The following is an 8,942-nucleotide window of genomic DNA, read 5'->3' on the forward strand; positions in this document are numbered from 1 at the left end:
ATGCTATGAAGCGGATGCAGTCTCATAGGGACCCTGTATGACAGATAAAGTTGACTCCCTCTTCTGAGTCCCAAGGCTGACAATGTTTACAGAAGCAGACTGCCTCAGCTTCTCCCGTGGAGCCCGGGGTGGATTTCAATCACAACCGTTATCCCCTTCCCATGTACTCAGGACCAGCATGGACACAGGACTAGAGACGACTTCTAATATTGACGTAATCCCTATCTTAGTTATCTAGTGCAGTTATGAAAGAAAAACAATAAGTAGATGGCTTTAACAGGCCAATCTATTCACTCAGAGTTTTAGAGGCTGCCAGGGGTGGTCTCCACCTTATAGTAACTCTATGAACAACAGAATGAAACACTGTCCAGTCCGACACCATCCGCATAATTGTTCGTATGTTTGAGGCCCCTGTGGCAGCCACTGCCAATCCATCTTGTTCAGGGCCATCCTCTTTCACTGGCCCTCTACTTTACCCAGGCCTGTCCTGATAACACGTCTGAAGTGGAATGGAGGTAAAGTCTCGCTCGCCATCGTCTCTTCTAAAGGACATTCCGACTGTTCTTCTTCTGAGCCAGATTTGGTTTTCTCTTTGTAATCCAAGGTACTCTGACTAGCCTTCACAGCACCACCAGTCAACTGCATCTATTTTTCAACACTTCCAAGAGGTCTTGTGTGGAAGATTTGCCCAGTACGGTGTGTCATTTGATTCCTTGCCTGCTGCTTCCATGAGCACTGATTGTGGATCCAAGCCAGACAAAATCCCTGACAACTTCAATCTTTTCTCCATATATCAAGATGCTACCCAGTGGTCCAGTTGTGAGGATTTTGGTTTTCTTACATTGAATTGCAATCTATATTGACTGCAAAGCTTGATCTTCATCAGCAAGTGCTTCAAGTCTTCCTCACTTTCAGTCAGCAAGGTTGTTGCTTCCTCCAATCCTGATGCCAAGTTCTCTTCATGTTGTCCAGCTCCTCTGATTATTTGCTCAGCATACACATTGACTTAAGTATGACGCGAGGATATGACCCTGACACATACCTTTCTTGATTTTAAACCAGACCGTATTCTCTTGTGTGGCAAGTACATAATCTGTGAACTTGAGCAAAGGGTGGAGCCTAACCTGTTAATCCAGTCATAGCCAGCCATGCCTCTGTGTGGGCATGGCCTTCTGTGGATTCTGGGAACTACTGTTTTTCTCCCTGGAGGTGGAATACACACTCTCTGCTGCACATTCCTGTTGACAAGCCACATGGAACTATGCTGATGGCAGTCATAACCCTGGAGCTGGAGGAGCCACGTGGAGACCCAGGTCCAGCACTGAGATGCTTACAATACCACTGGATCCACAAGACTTTCCACCCACTGGCCTGTGATCTTCCTGCATTCGGCATCACTGCGTATGTTGTGTGAGTCTGAAGAAGAAGTTATAGACTGCTTTCAGGCATATGGGCTAATATCAGACTTATGAACTTGATGGGCTGGCTGGGGTGTTTTCTTATTATACACTTACTCTTTGATATAAAGTTCTCACATATGAGTGTCAATGTATTTGTTTCTCTAGTCTAACCGGACTAACGACACCTTGTTTTGTTCACACAACTGCCTCCTGACCCATCAGCACGATGAAGGGTTCTGGAATCCCTCGTCTTCTCAAGGCTGTCCATCGCCCACATGATGCACAACATAGTTTGTTATGAGCCTCAAATGCCTTTCCGTGGTCAGTGAGACGCACGTAAACATAGTTCTGGTAGTGTCTGCTTTCACTCCAGATCCACTGATGTCAACAATATCCCTTGTTCTACGTACTCTTCTGAATCCAACCTGAACCTCCGGCTGCTCCCTGTCCACGTGCTGCTAAAACTACTGTTGAATGATCTTCAGAGAAATGTTACTTTCATCCGATGGCAATGATTTTCCCCCTATAATTTGATATTCTGTGGGTTGCCTTTCTTTGAAACAGGTACCAATAAGAAGCTCTCTGAGTCAGTTGACCAGGCAGCTGTCTTCAGAGTTTCTTGGCATAGATGAGTGATGCTTCCAGTGCTTCATCAGCTTGTTGGAGCATTTCGATTGATCGTCCCTCAATTCCCGAAGCCTGAATTTTAGCGAATGCTCTCGGTGCAGCTTGGATTTATTCCTTTAGCACTGTTCGTTCTTCACCATATACTACCTCCAAAATGGTGGAATGTCAAGTAGTTCTTTCTGGTACAGGGACTATATGCTTTAGATCTTCTTTTAGGGCTCCCTGGATTATTCAATATTTTGCCCATAGAATACTGCAATATTGTAACTCGAGGCTTGAACGCTTCCTTGAGTCCTTTCAGTTTCAGGTATGTATTTCCCTAAGTGTGTATTTCCATCTGAATATTCTAACTCCAGGTCTTTGCATATTTCATTATATTTTCTTTTTCTTCTCAAATCGCCTTTGAAATTTTCGGTTCCATCCTTTTATGTCATTTCTTTCATTTGCCCTAACTACTCTATGATTTTTTAAAATTTGTTTTATTGACACACAAGGGGTACCAAAGGAACCCTAGAATTGCACTAGGCAGAGTGGAGCATTCATGGTATGCATTTTTCCCCACTAGGCGAGCATCAAGAATCTTGCTCTGAGTCAGTGCATCCAGTTGGGTGGCCTGGGAAGGTTCTCTCTGATCATAGTGCATTTTTTAGTAGAAGCAGTCTCACTTGAACCTGGTTTTTGTGATGGCTGATTTAAGAGAACAGGGTGCAGCTGTGAAATTTTGTTTCCTGCTCGGGAAAAATGCCACTGCAAGTGTTGTGATGCTGAACACAGCTTACAAGGCCAACATTATGGGAAACCTCAAGCGTACGAGTGGCTTTCTAGTTTCAAGAAAGGTGAAATGTCAATTTATGACAAAGCTAATTCTGAACATCCATCAACTTCCCGAACGGATGGAAATGTCGACTGCTAGTACATTTGGAGTTCATTCCACCAGGTCAGACTGTTTAATCAAGCTTATATTTAGAGTAGTGGTTCTCAACTTGTGGGTCGCAACCCCTTAAGGGGTCCAAAGACCCTTTCACAGGGATCGCCTGATTCACAACAGTAGCAAAATTACAGTTATGAGGTAGCAACTAAAGTAATTTTATGGTTGGGGGGGGGTCACCACAACATGAGGAACTGTATTAAAGGGTCACAGCATTGGGAAGGTTGACAACCACTGCTTTAAAGGATCTGAAAAGACTGCATACCAGTGTGTGCAAAAAAAGGCCAGGTTTATGGCAGATGGGGGACTGGTTTTGCCACAAGACAATGCACCTGCTCAGCAGCCATCTCAGTGAGCCACTTTTTGGCAAAAAAACAACAACCCCACAACAACAGTATACCTCACTTGCCCCACGCACCTGACTCACCTGACCTCATTCTGTGTAACTTCTTTTTGTTTCCATGAATGCAGAGGGATATTAAAGGACAGTGATTTCACGATACAGAAGAGGTGAAGAAAAAAAGGTGAGGGAGGTGCTGTCAATTATCCAAACAGATGACTTTGAAAAATGTGTCCAAGAATGGAATCGCAGATTTGACAAATGTATTAAGTGTAATGGAGAGTACTTTGAAGGTGATAAGGTTCTTTTGTAAAAACAAAACAAAAACAACAACAACAAAAATGTTAAATACATAGCTTTGGGGGAAAATCCATTTTTTTAAACCAGATACCCCCTTGTACATTTCACTTTTTCATACACTTCAACAGTTCGATTATATTAAGAAGCGTTTTACAATCATCTCCACGAGGCTACTCTATGATTAAGACGAGCAAGTTCCAGAGTCTCTTTAGACAACCTCTTTGATCTTTTTCTTCCCCTTTTTTAATAGCCTTTTGCTTTCTTCATGAATGATGTTTTTGCTATCGTCCCATAGCTCATCAAGTCTTCTGTCATCAGTGTTGAATCTGTCAAATCCCTTCTTGAGATGCTCTCGAAATCCAGGTGGAATAGACTCAAGGTGATATTTGCTTCTCATGAACTTGTTTTCATTTTCCTCAGCTTCAATCTGAGCTTACAAATGTGCAATTAGTGATCTGTCTCACAGTCCGTCTCTGGCCTGGTTTTAGCTGCTGATATGCAGCTTCTCCGTTGTCTCTTCCCACAGATGTGGTCGCCATGTGTGTGGCTGAAAACAATAGAGTGAAAGTGGTCCAAAGAGAAAGGGACTTGTAGAGGTTCTTATTGATGTTGCCGTGGAAGGGGCCAGGGAACAGTACTTCCTAATAACAGCTACCCTAAAACACGGGCTCTGGCTTGCAGCCACATCCTGGAATTCTTATTCCTCAAAACGGACTGCATCTAGATAATTCCTCCAAGGAGCACAATGCACAAAAGGCTCTTTGCTAATTAGTGGGGCCGCTGTTTGACTTAAAGATGACTTTTCAACCATCAGTCTGTCTGGTCAGGATTCGAGGTTCAAAAGATCTCAGGACAGTGGCTGGGGTGAGTCACACCTATTTCATGGACCCCAGAAATCTGAATTTCAAGAAAATTTTAGATTTTGTTTCCCAGCCTCTTTAGCCATCTTTATATAGCAAACTTGTCCAAGACTGACAGTTCACGGTTTATGTTGGGATAGTCTGAGGGCAAAAAGAAAAGCAATGGAATGAGAGTTAGTATTAAAAAATAATGAAAACTTAATGGGGTTTAACTATAAGGTTTATTGTAAACATTGATCCTAGCTATATACATATAGAGAGATGATGTTGATTGAGGAGGGTGGCTTGAAGAAGCTACATGAAATGGAGAATATAAAGGGAGAACCATAGAAAAGCAAGCATTTGCTTATCTTAATAGGATGCACTGAACCCTGTCCTTTCCCACCAGGATTAGAGGTTATTCCTTTGCCAATATGGTCTCCACCCAGCCTTATCTTGTAAAATTCTAAAATAATTAGCCTGGCTTCAAAGAAGCTTATTGAAAGATTTTTGAATTTGGGTAAAAGAAAAACCTCTGGCATATTAACTTTGGTCAGGGCTTTCCTTAAATTGAATATTTGCTATTGTGAGGTAGAAACCCTCAAAATCAAAGCCAGATGTTCTTGTTTAGTGGCTCTCAGTCAGTTCCGACTCACGGTGACCCTAAGCACAACATCATGCAATCCTGGAGCCTGTTAGGTTTCGGTGGGGGGGGGGGGGGAGGGAGGTGTAAAAGCACCACAAAGAATTCACGCCGAAGCCTGGTTTGTAAGCCAAGTGGGTTTTTACGGTTTTTACATAGGACAGGAGACGTTTCAGATTTTAGTCTCAAAAGGGTCTACGCTATTTCAGGGGAGCGTGCAAACCATGCAGAAGCCTCGCTGGGGCCCACACTGAACACGGGCAACCTCGTGGGAACCGAGGCCAGACAGCGAGTGGCACAGGCCGAGCACAGAAATGGGGTAAAAAAGAGAGCAGAGAATCCTCTCTGAACTGCCACTGACAGTAGCAGGGGTCAAAAAAGAGACCACCTTCCCGCTGCCAGGGGATTTTACACCTCTGGGGAGGCATGGTGGAAGGTATTGTTTGACCCCATTGGCTCAATTAATCTCATCTGGGTGGGATCATGAGCCTGGGCCTAGTTTGGGTGGCCCAGATGTAATGCCCACCTGGCTTGGGGGAAGGAGGGTGCTGAATTAGAGCATGCCCAGTGAAAGTCTTCATGGGTGGCCAATGCCTGCCTGATTCTCTTCCGACCTCCTCTAGGCTCACCTGAGTCCTCCAAGTGGTATCTTTGCTCCTTACACTGTAAAGAGGTCTGTAGCAGGTTTGCCCAATGCAACACCTCACAGGACACCCTCACTGCAGCTTCCTGCACAGTTCCAGCCTTCCCTCCCGCTGTCATGATCATGTTCATTTGGTCCACTGGTGAGGACGTTGGTTTTCTCTATATTGAGGTGTAATCCATACTGAGGGCTGTAGTCATCAACAAGTGCTTCAAGCCCTCTTGGCTTTCAGCACGCAACGTTGCATCATCTGCATATTGAAGGTTGTTAATAAGCCTCCAATCCCGATGTTGCATTCTTCCTTGTATAGTTCAGCCTCTAAGATTATTTACTCAGCAGGCACGCCGAATAAGTATGGAGAAAGGATACCACTCTGACACCCCTTTCCTGATTTCACCCCAGGCAGTACCCCGTGTTCTGCCTCTTGGTCTAGCTACAGGTTCCCCATGAGCACAATGAAGTGTTTGGGAATGGCCATTGTTTGGAATGTTGTCTACAGTTTGTTATGATGCAGAGTCCATAAAATACATGTACACCTTTTAAAAAATTCTCTGCTTTCAGTCAAGATCCACCTGACATCAGTAACCATATCCTTGGCTTCGCATTCTCTTCTGCATCGGACTTGAATTTCTGTCAATCCCCCGTGCCCCATGGATCTACTTTTGCAACTATTGTTGAATTGTCTTCAGTAACATTATGTCTGCACATGATATTGATTATATCTGATCATTTCTGCTTTCTCTTGGGTAATCTTTCTTCGGAATAGGCACAGAGATGAAGCTCTTGCTGTTGGTTGTCCAGGTAGCTGTGTCCCAGATTTCTTGGCCTAGACACTGGAGCGCATTCTGCGCTGCATCAGTTTGTCGAGACGTTGCGACTGGCATTCCTTCAATCACAGGGCCTTGCTTTTCAGATGCCATCAGTGCAGCTCGGACTTCTGTGCTCAGTCTCACTGGTTCTTGATCACAGGATCTTAAAATGGTTGAAACGGGCCAGTTCTTTGTGGCGCTGTATTCCTTCCATTTTCTTTTGCGGCTTGCTGCATCGTTTAATATTTGTTCATAGGATCCTTTGATAGTGCGATTCAAAGCTTGTACCGCTTTTTCTTCAGTTATTTCAGCTTGAGATATGCTGAGTGTATTTGTCCTTGGGTTTCTGTTTCCAGGTCATTGGACCTTTCACTCTACTTTTACCCATCGCTACTTTCATGTGCTTTGGCTATTCTTCTTGACTGCCATTCGAGGCATAGTAAATCACGCACATCTGTCTTTTTCCTGGGGAGTAGGGGAGAGCTGGGCCTCTATTTGAGGACAGTTTATTTGCATGTAGAGGGGCAAAAATGGTTGACATTGTTATCAATCACCTACAATTTACAGAGTTGTAAAATAGCTTCAAAGGCAATGAATCAGAATGGAGTGCCCTAGAAAGGTGTACACTACACAATGCACAGAATTCCAGAGCAGCACTACTTTTTCATGCATTCTCCATTTGCCTTCTTTCTCTAAGGGGCCGGACCATTCAAGTAATTATTTGCGCAGCAATGTGGACCCCATCCCATTTGCCTGGATTTGTTTTAGAGAAAACACCATCATATTTATCTTTGATATGCTCCTGGGGGTAGGGGTGAGGTAGGGGTGTAGGAGATCCCCGGAAACCTCCCAAGGCAGCTCAGGGGGAAGCTAGAAGAGGAATTTCCTTTGCAGAGGGAGGGCGCCGAGAGGCAGCTGAATATGACAAGGCTGTTTCTTTCCCAGAGTTAGCCCTGCCTGTAACCCACATCTTCAGCACAGTGTGTACATTTATCCTAGATCTTTTGAGCGATTTGGAGAAAGTTTGTTTACATGAGTATTCGGACTAACTAGAGCAATATTTGGATCTGAGGAGCCTCAGTGATGGCATTGGGAGAACTCTGGGTCAGGAAACCCCTGAGAACTGGTGAACACTGGCGAAGGATCTGGGTTGACTGTACGGAGGGATTGACGGCCAGGTTTCTGAGAGGCACGGTGGCTGAGCTGTGTGTGCCCTGTCAAAGTTTCAGCCTTCTGTTTTACACGCTGTTGGAGGGGAGAAGCCAACTTCTAGCTTGTGCATGGTTTTCTCTTTATTCCTTCCATCTCCCTTCTTCCTAGGGATCCTTAGCTGCTACTTCTGAAGTCCACTCACGCAACACATGCATTTTCAGGTCTGTACAGTGGTAGGCAAGCACCCTTTGGGGTTCTGGGGCTTCAGCAGGGAATCAGAGGTGTAGGTTCTGGGGCTCAAAGACTCCCATGCTCTGGGGAAGCGACAGACAATATACTAGCATATGATTATCTCAGAGGCTTGGCAAGCTTCTATAAAGACAATAGCAGCACTGTGGCAAAATGTGTGTGTTTGTCTAAAGGCTGAAGGCTACTTATGTAAGAAAGAAGCAAGCACAGATAAGATCAAGACCTTCAGGAGGACTCCGGGTCAAATGATCTGGCTGCCTCTCAACATGACCATCAAAGGAAAACAAACCCCAAAGCCTTTCCCCGGTGGGAAAAACCCCTAATTCACCCCAGCAGTCACCGGGTGAGACTTTAGATTACGATTTGAGCGAGGAAGAGTGGAGCAAGCCTTCTCCAGATCGAGTGTGTTCTGGAGAGTCCACTGAAGTCCATTGCTGTACTAAAGATCAAAAGGCAACGGCTATGGTTCTCAACCGGTGGGTCTCGACTCCACCCCTGTGGGAGTTGACGGACCCTTTCCCAGGGGTCACCTGATTCCTAACAGTAGCAAAATGACAGTGATGAAGTAGCAATGAAAATAGTGTTATGGTTGGGGGGGGGGGTCCCCACCACACGAGGAACTGTGTGACAGGGTGGCGGCAGTGGAAAGGTTGAGAGCCCCTGCTCTAGAGTAGGAAGATGCATGACCTCCATACAGTGGCATCATCGTCATGGAACCGGCTCCAAGCTTGAACACTCCACTACTCAGTTCAAAAAAATTCTGCTCGGTGTTTGTAACTGTGCTCGGTCGTCAAACTGCAAATCCAACCTGAAAAACCCTGTGCAGGTGGAGAGGGAGCCACGGTCTCATCTCACCTTGAACTCGAAGGAGTGACGCTTCAGCCTGAGCACTGCTCTCGCTCAGCCAACATACAGTGCTTGTGTAAGTGCGTTAAAACGTTCATCATTGTGCGTGCGTGTGTGTGTGTGTGTGTGTGTGTGTGTGTAAAATATCGTAATCATGGCTCCACAG

This window comes from Tenrec ecaudatus, chromosome 13 (genome assembly GCF_050624435.1).
Source record: "Tenrec ecaudatus isolate mTenEca1 chromosome 13, mTenEca1.hap1, whole genome shotgun sequence".
Classification (NCBI taxonomy): domain Eukaryota; kingdom Metazoa; phylum Chordata; class Mammalia; order Afrosoricida; family Tenrecidae; genus Tenrec; species Tenrec ecaudatus.